The sequence below is a fragment of the Bos grunniens genome, chromosome 8 (assembly GCF_055505025.1).
Source record: "Bos grunniens cultivar Pamir isolate PY7600 chromosome 8, Bosgru_T2T1.0, whole genome shotgun sequence".
Lineage (NCBI taxonomy): Eukaryota > Metazoa > Chordata > Mammalia > Artiodactyla > Bovidae > Bos > Bos grunniens.
The window spans coordinates 87,013,514-87,035,729 of NC_141172.1; positions in this window are offsets into that span (position 1 = coordinate 87,013,514).

A 22,216-nucleotide genomic window follows, 5' to 3' on the forward strand; every position below is an offset into this window, starting at 1 on the left:
TGACTTTTCTTGGGGCCACAGTATCTATTTTTGTGTACACATCAGTGTGAGGCATTGAAGCTATATGGTAGATATGCTCCTAAGGGCCATTATTGGTAAAGTCATTTTTAACATGGATGGGCTTTAGCTATTGATGGGCTTAAACAAGGGTAAGATGAGTTATCTATTGAGCAATGAGGAGGGATTTGGGGCCGGCCATGACCAGACTCAGAGATCCAGGTGAGGGTCTGAACTAACACAGCAGATACGGAGAAGAGTGATTCCCCAGGTTTAGTTCTTGACGAGTGGTGCAGGGTGTTGAGGCAATAGGAAAAAGCAGGGCTTTAGAGGGTGGGAATGATACAGTATGAGTTCAGTTTTGGACAAGGAGATTGTGAGGTGGTTGTGGCGAATCATGATAAGCAACCTGCTCTGGAGCCTGTCACAAGAATGGGCGGTCTGGATTGTTGGGTACTTTCTTCAATGCTGTTTTAATTAGAAACAGAGAGAGTATATACGTTAGAAAGTTAGCTTACATCCGAACCAGTCTTAGTCCTCAAGTGTGATGGTTAATTTTATGTGTTGACTCGGCTGGGCTGCAGTGCTCAGTTATTTGTATTGGGTCAAACATTATTGTGCATGTTTCTGCGGATGTTTAGGATGAGATTCATATTTCAATCCATGGACTTTAAGTAAAGCCTCCTGCAATCATTTAATGGCCTTAATAGAATAAAGACTGACCTCCCCTGCTGCTGCTGCTGCTGCTACTAAGTCGCTTCAGTCATGTCCGATTCTGTGTGACCCCATAGATGGCAGCCCACCAGGCTCTGCCGTCTCTGGGATTCTCCAGGCAAGAATACTGGAGTGGGTTGCCATTTCCTTCTCCAATGCATGAAAGTGAAAAGCAAAAGTGAAGTCGCTCAGTCGTGTCTGACTCTTAGTGACCCCATGGACTGCAGCCTACCAGGCTTCTCCATCCATGGGATTTTCCAAGCAAGAGTACTGGAGTGGGTTGCCATTGCCTTCTCCGGACCTCCCCTGAGCAAGAAGTAATTCTGTCAGCATATTGCCTTTTTACTTAAACTGTAAAATTTCCTGTGTTTCCAGCCTGATGCCTACTTCATCAGATTTTGGACTCAGCAAACCATTATAGTCACATGAACCAGCTCCTTCAATTCCTAAAACTCTCTCTCTGTGAAAATGTGCATATATTTATTTTTGTTGTTCAGTTGCTTGGGCATGTCTGACTTTTTGCCACTCCACAGACTGCAGCAGGAGAAGGCAATGGCAACCCACTCCAGTATTCTTGCCTGGAAAATCCCATGGATGGAGGAGACTGGTAGGCTGCAGTCCATGGGGTCGCTGAGGGTCGGACACGACTGAGCGACTTCACTTTCATTTTTCACTTTCATGCATTGGAGAAGGAAATGGCAACCCACTCCAATGTTCTTGCCTGGAGAATCCTGGGGATAGGGGAGCCTGGTGGGCTGCCGTCTATGGGGTCGCACAGAGTCGGACATGACTGAAGTGACCTAGCAGCAGCAGCAGCAGCAGACTGCAGAATGCCAGTCTTCCCTGTCTTTCTCCGTCTCCCAAAGTTTACTCGAACTCATGTCTATTGAGTCAGTAATGCCATCCAACCATCTCATCCTGTCATCCCCTTCTCCTCCTGCCCTCAATCTTTCCCAGCATCAGGGTCTTTCCCAATGAGTCATCTCCTCTCATCAGGTGGCCAAAGTATTGGAGCTTCAGCTTCAACATCAGTCCTTTCAATGAATATTCAGGGTTGATTTCCTTCGGGACTGACTGGGTTGAGCTCCTTGCTGTCCAGCAGACTTTCAAGAGTCTTCTCCAGCACCACAGTTTGAAAACATCAATTCTTTGGTGCTGAGCCTTCTCCATGATCCAACTTTAACATATGTACATGATTACTGGAGAAACCATAGTTTTGACTGTACAGACCTTTGTCAGCAAAGTAATGCCTCTGCTTTTTAATATGCTGTCTAGGTTTGTCAAGATCCCATGGAGAAGGGAAAGGTTATCCACTCCAGTATTCTGGCCTGGAGAATTCCATGGGCTATACAGTCCATGGGGTTGCAAAGAGTCGGACACGACTGAGGGACTTTCACTTTCACTTTCTAAGTTTGTTATAGCTTTTCTTCCAAGGAGCAAGTGTCTTTTAATTTCATGGCTACAGTCACCTCAGTGATTTTGGAGGCCAAGAAAATAAAGTAAGTCACTGTTTCCATTGTTTCTGTTTGCCATGACATGATGGGACCAGATGCCATGATCTTGGGTTTTTGAATGTTGAGTTTTTCACTCTCCTCTTTCACATTCATCAGGAAGTTCTTTAGTTCCTCTCTGCTTTCTGTCATAGGGGTGGTGTTGTCTGCATATCTGAGGCTTTTGATATTTCTCCTGGCAATCTTGACTCCAGCTTGTGCTTCATCCAGCCCAGCATTTTGCATGATGTACTTGTCACAGAAATTAAATAAGCAGAGTGGCGATATACAGCCTTGACATACTCCTTTCCCAATTTTGAACCAGTCTGTTGTTCCATGTCCGATTCTAACTCTTGATTCTTGACTTGCATATAGGTTTCTCAGGAGGCAGTTAAGGTGGTCTGGTATTTCCACGTCTTGAAGAATTTTCCAAAGTTTGTTGTGATCCACATAGTCAAAGGCTTTGGTGTAATCAATAAAGCAGAAGTAGATGTTTTCTGTTATTCTCTTGCTTCAGTTCAATTCAGTTCAGTTCAGTCACTCAGTCATGTCCGACTCTTTGTGACCCCATGAATCACAGCATGCCAGGCCTCCCTGTCCATCACCACCTCCCAGAGATCACTCAAACTCACGTCCAACGAGTCAGTGATGCCATCCAGCCATCTCATCCTCTGTCATCCCCTTCTCCTCCTGCCCCCAATCCCTCCCAGCATCAGAGTCTTTTCCAGTGAGTCAACTCTTCGCATGAGACGGCCAAAGTATTGGAGTCTCAACTTTAGCATCATTCCTTCCAAAGAACACCTAGGGATGATCTCCTTTAGAATGGACTGGTTGGATCTCCTTGCAGTCCAAGGGACTCTCAAGAGTCTTCTCCAACACCACAGTTCAAAAGCATCAATTCTTTGGTGCTCAGCCTTCTTCACAGTCCAACTCTCACATCCATACATGACCACTGGAAAAACCATAATCTTGACTAGAAGGACCTTTGTTGGCAAAGTAATGTCTCTGCTTTTCAATATGCTATCTAGGTTGGTCATAACTTTCCTTCCAAAGAGTAAGTGTCTTTTAATTTCATGGCTGCAATCACCATCTGCAGTGATTTTGGAGCCCCCCAAAATAATGAATTCTCTTTGTTTTTTTCTATGACTCCAATGGATGTTGACAATTTGATCTCTGGTTCCTCTGTCTTTACTAAATCCAGCTTGCACATCTGGAAGTTCTCAATTCACATACTGTTGAACACACACAAACACATGTGCATGTGTGTGTGTGTAAAATTTCCTGATATTTTTGCACAATCATGCATGTACTCTTATAAAATGAGATTATGGAGAAAATGGAAATGAAACCAATATCTCAAATGGATACCTCTGCCCCTATTTCTGTGATTACTATTGGCTTTGAGCAATTTTCCATTATCTTCATTGTCTTCACTAGTCATCAGTGTTTTCCTTCCTTGTAATTTTTGTTTGTAATCTTTGCTCATTCATTCAGTTGATGGTTTTTGATGGCTTTTTCTTCATGATTTGTTTGATTTTTTTGTATTCTAAGATTATTAATATTTATCAATTTGTATATTCCAAATTATTTACTTTTGAACTGTTTCAACTGCCTTTTATTATGTAGATGTGGATATGAATTTTATTTCAATTTTATTTCAACTCTCTTGAGTTTTTAATGGCTCACTAGTTATGTTTTATAGCTCTGAAATTGAGGTTACTAAGAGAATAATAAATTAAACTCTTACTTTACTTTTAAACACCTGTTTTAAAGATGAAACAGTTCATCTTTCCATGACTTCACCTTTCATTTGTAATTGAATTATTTTCTCTTTCAATCCTTGCATATTTATTGGAAGGACTGATGTTAAAGCTCAGGCTCCAATACTTTGGCCATCTGATGTGAAGAACTGACTCATTTGAAAAGACCCTGATGCTGGGCAAGATTCAAGGCAGGAGGAAAAGGGGATGACAGATTATGAGATGGTTGGATGGCATAACTGACTTGATGGACATGAGTTTGAGCAAGCTCTGGGAGTTAGTGTTAGACAGGGAAGCCTGGTGTGCTACAGTCCATGGGATCTCAAATAGTTGGACATGACTGAGCAACTGAACTGATTTCCTTATTGGAAGATTATGTTACTAAAAATCTTTACAGCCAGTTTCACAGACAAAAATGATTTAAAAGTCTATTTTGCTTGATAAAGAACCACACAAGGTTCTTTGTAAAAAAAAAAATGATGTTGAAATTTTACAGTTTTCCCCTAACTGATTCTTTAAATGCAGACCTCTGATTCAATTATTCCTCTGCAGTTCAGTTCAGTTCAGTTCAGTAGCTCAGTCGTGTCCGATTCTTTGAGACCCCATGAATTGCAGCACGCCAGGCCTCCCTGTCCTTATTAATTTTCACATTCTCATCTCCTGTGTCCTCACCATGCTCCTGGCGTAGTGCCAGCTACATGAAGACTTGGGGAGACAGTCTTCCTTAGCAATAGTAGTGTAGATAGTACAGGGTTTCCTAGAATGCTAAACTTCTGTGAACCCAATTTCTGGGGGCCTGACTTCCAGCATCACTGCATCATTAGGTCATGACCAAGCTTGAGAAATCCCTCCAATATCCCTTTTCTTAGTGGCGACTCATCAGTGCTGCAATTCACAGTTAACAAATATTACCATAACCCTTACACCTCTATGAGCTGGAGAAGAGAAATAGTTATGCTTCCTGGTGCACTTACAGAACCAAGTGAGATGAAAGAATTTAGGACTCACCCTGCAGTGCATGCTTTCATGATATTGTAATAGGGAAGAAGCAATTTGTCCCTATGTTGGATTGGTTTCTTTTACTTTAATCTTTATATTCTATTATTTTTGCTACTAGGTAAAACACTGCCCAAAGCCTGAAATATGCAGGCTCAAGATTCTGACCAGAACCAACTCAAGGTTTTGATCTTTAAAGGTCCCTTTTCCATTTATAGAGAGACAAAAAGTTGCAGAACAGAGAATAACACTCTGTCATGTTGGAGGATTACAGAAACATTATAACCTGACCTACTATTGCAAGAACAAAGGATTCTGAGACCAAGAAGCATGAAACAACCAATAATAACATTTCCCTTTTTGGTATAACAGAATCCTGAATTCTCACATGGTTAAGACTTTTTTGGGACACTAGTCCACCATCTTCTTGGTCCATGGGCTTTCCGATAAAGTCACTATTCCTTGCCCCAACAACTTTTCTCAATTTATTGGCCTGTCTTGAGGCAAGTAGTATGAGCTTGCATTCAGTAAAAATTTTGGATATTGGTTCCATTTTCAAGATTTGTGGGAAAATTATGAAAGAAAATACCGAAGAGAAAGAAAATACTTTCTCCTACACAACGTTTATATATAATGGATTAATCGTAGACAATGAACAGACTAGCTGGCCAAAACAGAGGGTCATTTTCCATTAGTATTTATCAGTCCTCACTGTTAGTGGTTGAAATGAACACGAAGGTCCTGACCTTTATCCTGTGCTCATTCTGGCAGATCCCACACTTGTTTCCTTCAGCATATGTCTCCCTCTGCCCCAGATCTCCTCCTTGCCCAGCCTCTGGTCTGCCACCATGGCCCTATTCCTGATTCCACACAAAGTCAAATCCAGACACAGCCCTTTCCCAATGAGGCAGAAAGCCTTAGTGCCCAAAGCACAGAGCTTACATTCCTTCTATTTAATAAAAATTGAGGACCTAATGTTGAAAGAAAAGAAGTCTTGGTTGATAACCCACTGTGAGCTACAGAATTAGCAGGCCTCAGGACGTGACAAGGTGGGCCAGTTTGTAGATTTCCAAGACCCAGAAGTTGAATATGTCTTAGAGACAAAGTAGGCAGTCAGGGGAATCTCAGGTGTGATGACAAGCGTGGACATATAACCAAGAATAATGGTATCTGTCTATCGATTCTAGATTTCAGATATAGAATTCCCATGTCTGGGAATCAAAACCTTAGCCCAGGAGGAAATTAATTACGAGAAAGAGGTAAGCAACTCACCTACTTGAGTAATAACTGGTAGCACATGTTGCTGGCCATAATGCTAAGCAATTCTGACCAGGAGGTAGGAGCTTTATGAGAAGAATATTGGATTCGGGTTTAGAACACACAAACCCCAGTAGCAGGACATGGCCATCATTTTCTCAAGGGACAAGTTAGTTCTACAACAATTAAGGACTGGGCCAAAAGTGCAATCTGAATGAAATGGCACGTCGCAACACAGGGACAAAGACACCAGCAGGGTTCGTGGATTTTATTTCTTCAAAATAAGAACGTTTTTCATTCAAAAATTCCACTCAGTTCAGAGGAATTGATCATTGAAATGCAGGAAAAGGAAATAAAGCATTACATTATCACCTAAGAAGGGATAACCCCCACCAAGGTACTACATAAAAATAATGATTTCTGAATACACATGGTTATGGAAAATGGTTGTCCGTTATAAACAGCAGTCTCTGACAGTCTGTCAGCAAGTACATTGGGGTGAACTAGGATGAGGAAGGATTAGGTGAAGGAGAGAAAACCTTTATGATCTTTAAACATTAAGAACTTTGTTTTTTGAAAAAGGAAACTCTTCCCTATTTGCACACATATAATATATATTATATATATATATACATGTGTATATGTGTATGTATGTCTCTACGTATCTATCTATCTGTATTATCTATTTTTCATATCTACCACCTCTCTCTCTCTCTCTCTCTCTGGACAACTCCATGAGCAGGCAGGGGAGGGAATCCCATGCATGCTGGGGGTCCACCTAGGTAACACTCTCTGGATTAAGAAACCAAGTGTGGTGAGCTAAATAACGGCCTCCAAAGACAACCAAGTCCTAATCTCTGGAACTTGCAAATGTTACCTTGTATTAAAAAGTGATTTTCTGATGTAATTAATTATTTTGCAGTGGGGAGGTTACCTTTGCTTATCATAGTGGGACCTAAATACTTCACCAAATATCCTTGTAAGACAAAGGCAGAGGGAGGTTTGACTACAGAAGTAGGAGACAGAAGAAAGAGGTTGGGGTGCTGCAAGGAAAGGATTAGGAGCCAAGGAATCCATGCAGTGTCTGGAAGCTAGAAGGATGAGGAAACAGACTTTTCCCTAGAACCTCCAAAATGAATCAGCTCTTATGACACCTTGATTTGAGCTGAGTCTGATTTCACACTTCTGGCCTACAGAACTTTAGGAGAATAAATCTCTGATGTTTAAAGTGCCAATTTTGTGGTAATCTGTTCCAGCAGTCATTGGAACATAATAATCAAAGAAATAATAGAGGTGCTTTCTTCCTTAAGTACAGATTTCATGTGATGACACACACTACTCAGAGCATCTGGGATCAGCAATGAACCTGTGAATCACTTTTTATGATTGAAAACCTTTAATGCAAGGGAACGGGACCTCACAGTGCAGAGACTGGTACTAACTCTGGGTGTTAGAGTCTTGACTTCTCTCATATTTCAGATGAGGGTCTTAGGTTTAATCCCCAATCCTTTATGTACCTATGTGAGATTGAGCCTAAACTCTACCAGGAATTCTGATAGAAGTCTAGAAAAGGAAACTCACTAATAAGATTGCAGGTCTCCCAGGGTGCCTAATTCAGTCCAGCATGGCCCTGAGGATTCTTGCAGGAGTCCTGGCTAAGAGCTCTGAAAGCTCTGAGAGGTCCAGCCGACCAAGAACACCTTCTCAGGACCGTGGAGCTGCCACCTGACATTAGCCACTGACCTGCAGCCTTATCCTCACTCACCAGCAGGATTTTCTTGTACTCTTGTGTTTTCTTTCACAATAGCAATTTTGAGATTGATAGTTTTCCACAAGGAGTCATTGCTCCCAATGTATGTGTAAATGTTAAATTTGCTTCTATTCTGACAACTTTCAGAAAGAATGCTCAGTGAATACAACCATTTTGGGGTGATGACAAATTGGAGAGTTTTGAAAGAGATATCCTTCAAAATAATTTGAGCCTTATTGCTTGATTAAAGTTCTTGTAACACTTCAGTCTCTCTCTTTTTGACACACAAAAAGGTATACACATTTAACACATACTATTTGATGAGTTTGAGGTAAGTATACATCCATGAACCATTATTACAATGTAGACTACGAACTTATGCATCTCCTAAAAAAGTTTCTTCTTGACCTCTCTTTTATTGTTGTTATTTTTTAAATAAGAACCATAAACATAACATCCACTCTTTCAGCAAATTTAAAAATATTCTACGTAGTAGAGTTATCAGTGAGAACTCTGCTGTAGGTAGATCCCTAGGACTTATTTATCTTGCTTAACTGAAACTTTATAGCTTTTGGTCAACACCTTCTGGTGTCCCACTCTTTCTAGCTCCTGGCAACCACCATTCAACTCTCTATCTCTATAAAGTTGACTATTTTGAATTCTATATATAAGTGATACCATATGATAATTATCTTTATCAGACTTAACTCACTTAATATTATATTCTATTGTTGCAAATGGCAGGATCTCCTTTTTAAAAGTACTGAATAAAATTTCATTGTCTGCACATATAGTCTATCACAGACCTATAGGTTGTAATCAGTTGAACAGATCCTCAGGAAACTGTCTGACCTAGTTCCAATCCCTCAAAAGGGATACTGGGCAATTTTTAAGGACAAATGGAGGACTTGATTCTACAACCTTCACAGGCACACAGAAACTCAGAGCTCTAACAACATTTACTATTTGTGCATTTTCCCTGCTTCCTTCATAGTGCAATTTATGTTTGAACATTATTAAGTCACTTTAAAATCATCTCAGCCACAGGAAATAAGGAATTCTTTCCTAATTCACTAATCTTAACTATGACTGGTCTCTGAATCATCTCACAATATCATATATCTTGTATATACTTCTACTCGTTGGATGGAAATCATGCAAATGTACAGATAGAGACTGTCATCTGACTTAAGACATAATGATTCTGTTCTTAGTCCTCTAGTTCAGGAGCCAATTAAGAGTCTAAGAAGGATTATACTTTCTAGAGGAAATGGTTTCTTTACATTTGGTGTTAAAATGTAAACTTTGTATCTGTTCCTTACTAACTTATGCTCAGATTTCTTGTTTAACTTTCACTGTTAAAACTTACTCATCTTTTCTTCAATAGAGCTATGATATTTTCTTTCACTTTCTAGTATTTTTTTAAATTGTGAAATCACACACTTAGAAAAAACACATACAACATAATTGATAAAGAACATTTTAATAAGTCACTATTAAGAAAGTACTTTTGTAACTTTTACTTAGGCCAAGCCATATAAAACATTGCTAGAACATTAGAAGTCCTAATTTCCTTCTTTCCTTTTATAGTAAAACATTTTATTTAGTTTTTTTCATTGAATGAAAAATTCTTTAGATTCCATAATGCTTTACAATTTTCCAAAGTTTCATATACATGATTTCATATAATCTCATAACAACCTGTTTTTAATTTCCTTTACCCCGATATTTGGAAAAGGAAATGGCAACCCACTCCAGTATTCTTGCCTGGGAAATCCCATGGACAGAGGAGCCTGGCAAGCTACAGTCCATGGGATCACAAAGAGCTGGACATGACAGACTGACTAACACACACCCCTATATTGCCCCTCCCTGCTTTCCATATCTGTGAGTCTGTAGAAGCCTTAACAACCATTCCTTAGAATGGAAATCTAGGTGATATACTGATCACCTAGAAATGTGATCAGTGTATTTCCTATTACACCAATCACTTTCTTGATTTTATTTTTAGCATGTTCACATGGGTAAGCATCATGAAACAGTACAAGATCAGTTTTCTGTGTTTTTGAACTCTAAACTAATGGAATAAAATCACATGTACTTTTTTTTCGGTCTGGTTTATTTTGCTCAATATTCATCCATGTGGCTGTGGAGTGATTCATATGAGGACACATTTGTTTTCATTGATGTATCATACTCCACAGTAAGATCATAACACAATACATTTATTCCTGATGTGTATCTGTGTTGTTCCCATTAGGTAACTATAAGAGATGGTGCAGATGTAAATATTCTTGAATATGTTTCTTGGAACCTATGTGTACCATTTCTTTTGGGTACACTTTTACAAGTAACATGGTAGAGTCTTCAGACATGTATTCTTTCAATTATTCTAGATAAAATTGAACAACTTTCCAAAGTAATTGAGTACTTGATGCTTCTACAAATAGAATCCATGAGTTCCAGTTGCTTTACATCCTTTTCATTACTGGTATTACTAGTTTTCTTCATCTTACTAATTCTACATGCATGCTGTTGTTTATTCACTTAGTCATGTCTGACTCTTTTGGGATCCCATGTACTACATAGACCACTTGATTTCACATTCCAGGATGTCTGGCTCTAGGTGACTGATCACACCATCGTGATTATCTGGGTCATGAAGACCTTTTTTGTACAGTTCTTCTGTGTATTCTTGCCACCTCTTATTAATATCTTCTGCTTCTGTTAGGTCCATACCATTTCTGTCCTTTATTGTGCACATCTTTGCATGAAATCTTCCCTTGGTATCTCACATTTTCTTGAAGACATCTCTAGTCTTTCTCATTCTATTGTTTTCCTCTATTTCTTTGCTTTGATCACTGAGGAAGGCTTTCTTATCTCTCCTTGCTATTCTTTGGAACTGTGCGTTCAAATGGATATATCTTTCTTTTTCTCCTTTGCCTTTAGACTCTCTTCTTTTCACAGCTATTTGTAAGGCCTTCTCAGACAACCGTTTTTCCTTTTTGCACCTCTTTTTCTTGGGGATGGTTTTGATCCCTGCCTCCTGTACAATGTCACGAACCTCCATCCATAGTTCTCCAGGCACTCTGTCTATCAGATCTAATTCCTTGAATCTATTTGTTACTTCCACTGTATAAACATAAAGGATTTGATTTAGGTCATACCTGAATGGTCCAATGGTTTTCCCTACTTGTTTCAATTTCAGTCTGAATTTGGCAATAAGGAGTTCATGATCTGAGCCACAGTCAGCTCCCAGTCTTGTTTTTGCTGACTCCATCTTTGGCTGCAAAGAATATAATCAATCTGATTTTAGTATTGACCATCTGGTGATGTCCATGTGTAGAATCTTCTCTTGTGTTGTTGGAAAAGGGTGTTAGCTATGACCAGTGCGTTCACTTGGCAAAATTCTATTAGTGTTTGCCCTGCTTCATTTTGTACTCCAACGCCAGATTTTCCTGTTACTCCAGGTATTTCTTGACTTCCTACTTTTGCAGTCCAGTCTCCTATAATGAAAAGAACATCTCTTTGGGGGTGTTAGTTCTAGAAGGTCTTGTAGGTCTTCATAGCACTGTTCAACTTCAACTTCTTCAGCATTACTGGTCGGGGCATAGAATTCCATTACTGTGATGTTGAATGGCTTGCCTTGGAAACAAACAGAGATCATCCTGTTGTTTTTGAGACTGCATCCAAATACTGCATTTTGGACTCTTTTGTTGACTATGAGGGCTACTCCATTTCTTCTAAGGGATTCTTGCCCACAGTAGTAGATATAATGGTCATCTGAATTAAATTCACCCATTCCTGTCCATTTTAGTTTGCTGATTCCTAAAATGTAGATGTTCACTCTTGCCATCTCCTGTTTGACCACTTCCAATTTACCTTGATTCACAGTCCTAACATTCCAGGTTAGTCCTAACATTCCTATGCAATATTGCTTTTTACAGCATTGCACTTTACTTCCGTCACCAGTCACATCCACAACTGGGTGTTGTTTTTGTTTGGCTCTGAATCTACATTCTTTCTGGAGTTATTTCTCCACTCATCTCCAGTCGCAAATTGGGCATCTACTGACCTGGGGAGTTCATCTTTCAGTGTCCTATCTTTTTGGCTTTTCACACTGTTCATGGGGTTCTCAAGGCAAGAATACTGAAGTAGTTTGCCATTCCCTTCCCCAGTGGAGCACATTTTGTCAGAACTCTCCCCCATGACCCGTTGGTCTTGGGTGGCCCTATACGGCATGGCTCATAGTTTAATTGAGTTAGACAAGGCTGTGGTCCATGTGATCAGACTGGTTAGTTTTCTGTGATTGTGGTTTTCAGTCTGTCTTCTCTATGATTGAGAAGAATAAACGACTTATGGAAGCTTCCTGATGGGAGAGACTGACAGAGGGGTAAACTGGATCTTGTTCAGTAGGGTGGGGCCATGCTCAGTAAATCTTTAATTCAACTTTCTGTTGATGGGTGGGGCTGTGTTCCCTGCCTGTTATTTCCCTGGAGCCAAACTATGGTGGAGGTAATGACAATAACGCTGACCTCTTTCAAAACGTCCCATGCACACACTGCTGCACTCAGTGCCCCCGACTCTGTAACAGGCCACTGCCGACCCATGCATCTGCCAGAGACTTCTGGACACTCATAGGCAAGTCTGGGTCAGTCTCTTTTGCGGTCACTGCTCCTTTCTCCTGGGTCCTTGTGCTCACAAACACTTCTGTTTGTGAGCACAAGGTTCTGTTTGATCACTCACCTAGAGACAAACATCCTGGAATGTGATGTCAAGTGCGCCTTAGGAAGCATCATTATGAACAGAGCTAGTAGAGGTAATGGAATTCCAGTTGAGCTATTTCAAATCCTAAAAGATGATGCTACGAAAGTGCTGCACTCAATATGCCAGCAAATAAAAAAAAAACTCAGCAGTGGCCACAGGACTGGAAAAAAATCAGTTTCATTCCAATCCCGAAGAAAGGCAATGCCAAAGAATGTTCAAACTACCACACAATTGCATTCATCTCACATGATAGTGAAGTAATGCTCAAAATTCTCCAAGCCAGGCTTCAGCAGTATGTGAACCTTGAACTTCCAGATGTTCAAGCTGGTTTTAGAAAAGGCAGAGGAACCAGAGGTCATATTGCCAACATCCACTGGACCATCAAAAAATGAAGAGAGTTCCAGAAAAACATCCATTTCTGCTTTATTGACTATGCCAAAGCTTTGACTGTGTGGATCACAATAAACTGTGTAAAATTCTGAAAGAGATGGGAATACCAGACCACCTGACCTGCTTCTTGAGAAACCTGTATGCAGGTCAGGAAGCAACAGCTAGAACTGGACATGGAACAACGGACTGGTTCCAAATAGGAAAAGGAGTACGTCAAGGCTGTATATTGTCACCCTGCTTATTTAACTTATATGCAGAGTACATCATGAGAAATGCTGGGCTGGAAGAAGCACCAGCTGGAATCAAGATTGCTGGGAGAAATATCAGTAACCTCATATATGCAGATGATACCACCCTTATGGCAGAAAGTGAAGAAGAACTAAAGAGCCTCTTGATCAAAGTGAAAGAGGAGAGTGAAAAAGTTGGCTTAAAACTCAACATTTAGAAACTAAGGTCATGGCATCTGGTCCCATCACTTTATGGAAAATAGAGGGGGAAACAGTGGAAACAGTGGCTGATTTCATTTTCCTGGGCTCTAAAGTCACTGCAGATCATGACTGCAGCTGTGAAATTAAAAAAACACTTTCTCCTTCAAAGAAAAGCTATGACCAACCTAGACAACATTTCAAAAATCAGAGACATTACTTTGTAAACATAGGTCCATCTAGTCAAGGCTATGGTTTTCCAGTAGTCATGTATAGACATGAGAGTTGGACTATAAAGAAAGCTGAGCACTGAAGAATTGATGCTTTTGAACTATGGTGTTGGAGAAAACTCTTGAGAGTCCCTTGGACTGCAAGGAGATCCAACCAGTCCATCCTAAAGGAAATCAGTCCTGGATATACATTGGAAGGACTGATGTTGAAGCTGAAACTCCAATACTTTGGCCACCTGATGGGAAGAACTGATGGATTTGAAAAGCCCTTGATGCTGGGAAAGATTAAAGGTGGGAGGAGAAGGGGATGACAGAGGATGAGATGGTTGGATGGCATCACCAACTCAATGGACATGAGGTTGAGAAAACTCCGGGATTTGGTGATGGACCGGGAGGCCTGGTGTGCTGTAGTCCATGGGGTTGCAAAGAGTCGGACCCAACTGAGCAACTGAAGTGAACTGAACTGTGTTACCTAGCCAGCCAGACTGCTCTGTCCACGGGATTTCTTAAGCAAGAATACTAGATGGGTTGCCATTTCCTTCTCCAGGGGATCTTACCAACCCAGGGATCAAACCTGAGTCTCTTGCATTCACAGGTGGATCCTTTATGAGGGAAGGCCCAGATGGGGGTTACCTCTCCTATTAAATATGCCTGTTTATATAGTACAGGTGGATATACGAGACTAGCCCACTACCTACTTCCCTACACTGACTGATATATCTATAACTTATGCCCTTACTTCTTCAGGTCTTTGCTCAAAAGTCAGAGAGAGAAGAGAGATCTTCCCTGATGCCCCAATAAATTAGCAATCCTGATTCCCTATCAGTCTCTGGAGTGTTTTCTGATGCCTCTTTCCTGAATACTAAATCCTTACTGTGATGAGATGCTCGTTAGGCATACATGTTTCCTATAAGATATATTGTGATAGAATCCTAGGTTATGAAATAATGGGTAAATAAAACAACATAATAGTTTGAACCTCAAGAGTGCCTTTAACATCAACTATTTTCACCTAGTCCATTCAGTTTCCTTAAAGAGACATAATTCATAATGCCTCAAGCCTCTAATCCTTCTTCCTCCAGCTTTTTCTCTAAACTGATGACCTCGAAAATAGAAGCAATCAGGAAAGAAATTCCACAAGTTACCACCACCACGTACACCTGCCCGCCAGTTCTGCCCTCATTGTTTACCTTCTTACTGTCCCTTGTTCCTTGATCAGTCCCTCTAGATCCCATCTTCCCTTGCCTCCTTGAGGACATTGCTCCAGCAAGGATCTCCTCTCACCCCTATAGCATCACATCGTCCTTTCCCGGATTGGAATACAAAACAAGCTGTAAAAACAAAACTCTTGGCCCTGTTCATCCCCTGCTACAATAGCTTCATTATCTGATTCCCTCTGCAATAAGAACATTTCTGGAATTATCTATACTCTGGCTCCAGTTTCTCTCCTCCAATTCTCTTTATTCTGGTATTTCCTTTATGCACATGTTACAGCCTGTAGTGTTATCTTATTGTAGTTTTAATTTGCATGTCCCTAATGACTAATGAGGCAGTGTGCTTACTCCATCTTTCCCGGAATCAGCACCAGATTTCATCTTTTGTGAAATGCCTACTCAAATCTTTCTTCACATATAGGTTTTCCATAGGATAATTTTTCTCTCTAAATCTATCCTTTTTACTTAAAAAGAAGCTCCATAATTAGGTAGTTTGCTTTATCTTCTAATGATTCCTTTGAATTTCATATTTCTCAGTGTCATATTAACATTAGCAGGATCGTCTCAGAGTTTTGTCCTACTCTTTAACACCTTCTCCTTTTAGAGGGATTATATTATACCTTCTATTTCAAAAAATAAACTTTGATATCCCTTAGTACTAAAGCAGAAAAATAAGAGTTGCTTCAGAAGACTAGTGATAACGGCAGCAGGATATTGGCATAGACTTGTTTTTTACATTTAAGAATAAGTTTTTCACACTTATTCTTAGGATTCTGATAGCCAGAAGGGAGCAATGGAAATGTGGATCTTACTGTCAGAGCTAATGCTACAGTTTATCAAAATATTTGGCATCAAAAACACTTTGAGGGATTCCCTATTGGCTCAATGGTAAAGAATCTGCCTGTCACTGCAGGAGACATGGGATCGATTCCTGATCTGGGAGCATCCCACATGCAACTAAGCCCATACACCACCACTACTGAGCCTGTGCTCTATAGCCTGGGAGCCACAGCTACTGAGCCCACCTGCCACAACTGTGTGCACTCTAGATCCTGTGCTCCTCACCAAGAAAAGCCACTGCAATGGGAAGCCCACGCACCATCATTATCGGAGAGTAGCTCCCACTCTCTGCAACCAGAGAGAGGCCCATGCAGCAGTGAAGACCCATCACAGCCAAAAATAACTAAACAAACAAAAATTAAAACAAACAAACACTATGAAATGGAAGAAGCTTGTATATTCTTACACAGTTTCACACTCTGATACAGATACTTTAGTAGATGGAATAAGGCAATACAGTTTTAAAAAAATCACTTAGAATAGCTCTGAATTTCAATAGAAAGACAATATAAATTCTAGTTACTTTTAATATTTTTAATAAGGCAAGTAGTTTATTATTTACTTCTTTGATATTTATCTGAGTTTCTTATTCTTTGCAAATTTTAGAAACATTTAACAAACATTGAATAGACGTACTCCTACCCAATATTTTTACTGATGGATTTGGTAATACTTTTTTCTGTATTATATTGATTCAGGGAAACTGTATATAAGTATCCTACTCTTTCAAAAAATTAACTTTGTTGTGACTTTTCTCTTTACTTAAAGTGTGTTAAAATCTTCATTTTTGCTGTGTGCAACACATCACTAACTGATGTAACACATCAAGATATTAAATATATCTAGTGAGAAGTATTATTTATAATATTGAGTATTCTTATGTCCAAATACACAGTTTTTATGGAAATAAGTATCATATAATTATAGTTCATTATTGGTTATGATGTCAATACTCTGTTAGTTACTTTAGAGTATTTTAATTCAGGCCATAATTATGGACATTTTCCTGTCTAATCTGCTGAAAGTGGACATAGCAATTACAATGTGTGATAGAATTCTCCACCTGGCAACTGTAGTTGCCATGGTGATGACCATGTGGGCAAGAAACACTGATTCACTGTGCTTTCTCTGCTTGGCTTCATCATCTCCAAAGGGAAAGAGCATGCCTCTGGCTGTGGATTGCCTCTCAGCCTCCTTTGTTATCTTCCGAACTTCTAGTTGTTGGGGGGAGGGATCAGAAATGAGAAGTTGACTTATTACAAACTCTTTCTCCACATAAAAGGATGGGTAACTGGTTTTGCTAAAAGACAATCTGCAAGAAAATAAAGAAAATTTGATTTTATATCATAAAAACAACATGATTATTGTGGTACAGCTACTGAAACATGATTGATACTATGTTCTCTATGATAAAATTTAAACATATGTGCACTCTTTATATTCTGTGCTACATTTCAGCTAACACAGCATTTGCAAAATGAAGGAAAAATATATATTATTGATAAATTCCAAGACTTCTTTCATTTCCTAGCTGTGAGCTAAATTAAAAAAAATTCTGTCAGTTCAGAGATGTCTGGGAAACTTTCAGTTAAGATTCAAATATATAATTATCACTGATTGACACTGCTGTATGGCAGAAACTGACACAACATTGAAAAGCAATTATCCTCGAATGAAAAAAAATGAAAGGAAACAGATTCAAACCCTCCATAACAGCTCTTAGACTTGCAGAATATTTATTTAACCTGTCTGTGGTTTGGTTCACACATATATAAAGACAAAAGTAAAAGTAAGTTTGATGAGAATTAAACATGAAAATATGTTAATATACTTAAAATAGTTCCTGGTATCTTAATTACTAAATGAATGCTTGCTATCATTGTTAAGTATCATAATTCCTATTGAGAGAGGCTGAGACCTGGGACCCTTTGCTGCAGTGCTACAGTCCTTGCACCTGGACACCCATCTCCTCAAGCAACAAAATATGAAGAAAAAAATTAATAGCTGCATGCATGTGCAGTTGGGGTAAATTCTGGACAAAATGTCCAAAAAAATCCCAACTGCCGCTTCTGAAGAGCTCAGAGCAAAACCTGGGGGAGAAGGCAATGGCACCCTACTCCAGCACTCTTGCCTGGAAAATCCCATGGACAGAGGAGCCTGGTAGGCTGCAGTCCATGAGAGTGCAGGGAGTCAGGTGCTCACGCCCTTTCATTCATCACCACCAAAGGGGCGGGCATACCACCTAAGACATCTCGCAACCAGCTCAAACCCCGCACCTTGAGGAGTGAGCAAGCGAACCTGCTACTTGTTTTCATTCTCTTCTGTGGCCACAGGAGCCCCAGTAAAGCCTTGCCTGAATTTTTTGACTGGTTTCCTGGCAATTTTTATTGATTGGGGAAGGCCAAGAACCCTGGTTGGTTTCACTGTAGACTAAAGCCCTAGCATTATTCTAGGTTCCCGGGGGAGTTGCTGCTGCTGCTGCTGTCGCTTCAGTCGTGTCCGACTCTGTGTGACCCCATAGACGGCAGCCCACCAGGCACAGCCATCCCTGGGATTCTCCAGCAAGAACACTGGAGTGGGTTGCCATTTTCTTCTCCAATGCAGGAAAGTGAAAAGTGAAAGTGAAGTTGCTCAGTCGTGTCGGACTCTTCGCGACCCCATGGACTGCACAGGCTCCTGAGTCCATGGGATTTTCCAGGCAAGAGTGCTGGAGTGGGTTGCCATTGCCTTCTCCCCCGGGGGGCTGGCGGGGGGTGATTCCCCTTAAACATGTTGCCTCTCCTATCCCATGCCTTCATTCTCTACTTGAAGTATAATACAGGTGGATCCTTGGAAACCTTTGTTTCACATTTCTCCCTTAGATGAAACTAATCTGTCAAAGAACAACAAGATGGGGAGCTTTCTTTAGTGGTGGGTGGTAATAACATGGGTAGGTGTGTCTTCCTGGTGACTGGAACTTTCCCTCTGGGAAACTGTCCCAAGGTTTATCTTTGAGAGTGAATTGGCAGGACCATCTATCTTGGTCTGAGCTGTTCTCCTTCCAAATTAATCAGTAACACAGAGCTCATTTGATTTCCATCTGCTGGGGCTACACTGTTTTAGTTCTCACTCTTACAGGGGTAAAAGCTCAGACGGGAAGCAAACTATTGGATCTTCTCAAAAATGCATCCTTGCTGTTTAAAACTTCCTATTTAATTGATTTATCTTGCTGTTGTTTCTGTTGTTCAATCACTCAATCATATCCATCTCTTTGTAACCCCATGGACTGTGGTGTGCCAGGCTTCCCTGTCCATCACAATCTCCTGGAGCATGCTCAAACTCATGTCCATTCAGTCAGTGATGCCATCCAACCATCTTGTCCTCTGTTGTCCCCTTCACCTCCTGCCTTCAATCTTTCCCAGCATCTGGGTCTTTTCCAGTGAGTTGGCTCTTCGCATCAGATGGCCAAAGTATTGGATCTTTAGCTTCGGCATCAGTCTTTCCAATGAATATTCAGGATTAATTTCCTTTAGAATTGACTGGTTTGATCTCCTTGCTGCCCAAGGGACTCTCCAGAGTCTTCTCCAGCATCATAGTTTGGAAGTGTCAATTATTGCACATTCAGTCTTCTTTATGGTCCAGCTCTCACATCTGTACATGACTGCTGGAAAAACCATAGCTTTGACTAGATGGACCTTTGTTGGAAAAGTGATGTCTCTACATGGTCAATTATTTCTATGGGAAAATGTCAGTTACTGCCTCCAACAGGAAGAAAGGAACCCTGCACTTCCAAATAGGAAATTCAAATACTTTACTACCCCAGAAGAGGAAGGAAGATTTCTTTCTTGCCCAGCAACAAGCCCAGTCAATAGAAAATGCTGTAGCTCAGTCAACGAGAAACTGTTATCACCTGAACTTTTACTTTCCTCCAATGAGCTTCTATTGTTTTCCTATTGAGACTTCCTTTCCTTGTCCTGCCCTTCAACTATAAAAGCCTTTCATGTTCTGTAATCCTTGGAGTATCCCACTGTTTGCCAGATGAGTTGCTCCCCTATATATGAACCATGAAATAAAGCCAATTAGATCTTCAAATTACTCAAATTTTTTAATAGTTGTGATAAACTAAGAGAGGCTAAAGCACCTAAGTTGCCTACTGAAGGGACACAGATATGGATATGTGCATATCAAAGAGGGAATAAACCACTGTAGGTACTTAGTGTTCAACTTACCACAGAGTACTGGGGAAATTTAGTGAGGCACTCATGTAAAGCTTACAAAGTGGATCTAATCCAATGACACTAACTTCCATAGATTCCAGGAAAAGTTGAATTTATCAAAATTGATCACTCAAGAAAATGAAAGATCTGTGTTTCTTTATTCTCTTATGTTTTCTTCATTAGGCTGATAATACACTTGTAGATCTATTTGCAACCCCCCTAAAAGGATGATAGGTTTCCCTAATTCCTTTTTGTTATACCCTTCTCCCACTTCCTTTACTTTAGGAGGCACCCAGTCTGATATAACTATAAGGTGTATACACCTTCAGTTCAGTTCAGTTAGAAAATGTATTATTGTACCAATAATAAGTTAATTTATTTGTTTATTAATTTAATCAATAACATCTTTTAACTATTATATTGTAATATACTTTAAACATGTTAAATAATTAAATAATGCATGTTAAATAATTATATATTATTATTTTGATTACAGTTGCATTTAAAACTTTGTTCCATTTTGTGGCTTTTATTCTTTTGTTTTAAAAATGAAATCTGTTGTAAGTTTATATCAGGTTCAATGGTTCTCAAATTATTTGATCTTTAGAGCTCTTTACAGTGTTAAAAATTATTGAGCATTTCAGAGAGCTTCATTTTACTGTGATAATACATCTATCAATAGTTACTGTATTTGAAACTAAAATTAAGAACATTAAAAATATTCATTAATTTATTTGAAATAATAAAAATACATTTCACATTAATATATATATATATCTTATGACATATTTTTTATAAAAGATAACCATTAATATATTCTGTAAAATACTACTGAGAATAGTGAGTGACATTGTTTTAAGTTTTTGCAAATCTCTTTAATACTGGGCTTACTGAAGACATTCGAATTCTCACATTCTGCATTCAATTTATTGCAGTATATTGTTTTATTTGAAATTCAAGAAGAGATTCTGGCCTCAAATACTTATGTGGCTAGAAAAGCAAGGAATATTCTATTAATTTTGTCAGCTCACTGTAGATATCCTTCTTTGGTACTCCAGTGAAACTTGACAAAACTTGATGAAACAATTTCTTAAAGGTTAGTTGCATGTGAAATTTGAAACCATTGCAGTCAGTTTTTCATACTCATTTACATTAAAATACATTAGTCTGATTTATTATTTGAATAGATCCTTTGCTCATGTGTAATGCTATAACATGACACATTGATCACTTAAAAATATTCACTGAGTAATGCAAATCTCCCTAATATTGATACATGTAATTCTATAATACGGAAAAGCATTCATATCATATCATCACCACCCATATGATCAGGAAAGTCTGTAAGTGTTGAGAAATGTCAAAATGCCAAAATTCCAATTTTCATTTGAAGGTTAAAATCTTTTTTCTTTATTATTTTCAATTAGAGGATAATTTCTTTACAGTGCTGTGTTGATTTCTGTTGAACAACATGAATCAGCCATAAGTATACTTATGTCTCCTCCTTCTGAACCTCTCTCCTAACTCCTACCCCTCTGCACCCTTCTAGCTTGTCACAGAGCACCAGGTTGAGCTCCTTGTGTTATATAGCACCTTCCCACTAGCTATCTATTTTATATATGGTAAAATGTATATTTCACTAATACTGTCTCGATTTGTTCCACACTTGCCTTCCCCTGCTCTATCCATAAGGCTGTTCTCTACATCTGTGTCTCTATTCTTGCCCAGCAAATAAGTTCATCAGTACTATGTTTCTAGATTCCATGTATGCATGTATGTGTATATGTGCATGCTCAGTTGTGTCTGACTCTTGCAACACCATGGACTGCAGCCCCCCAAGCTCCTTTATCCATGGAATTTTCCAGGCAAGAATACTGAAGAGGTTGCCTATTCCTCCTCCAGGGGATCTTCCCGTCCCAGGAATCAAACTATCATCTCCTGCATTGGCAGGCAGATTCTTTACCAGTAATGCCAACTGAGAAGCCCAGATTCCATGTTTATGTGTTAATAGAAAGTTCAGATCTTTCCAATGGGAACAGATGATGTCAATTATATTCCTTTTTTCAAATCCTAAAAGATGATGTTGTTAAAGTGCTGCATTCATTATGCCAGAAAACTTGAAAAACACAGCAATGGCCATAGGACTGGAAAAGGTTAGTTTTCATTCCAATCTCCAAAAAAGGCAATGCC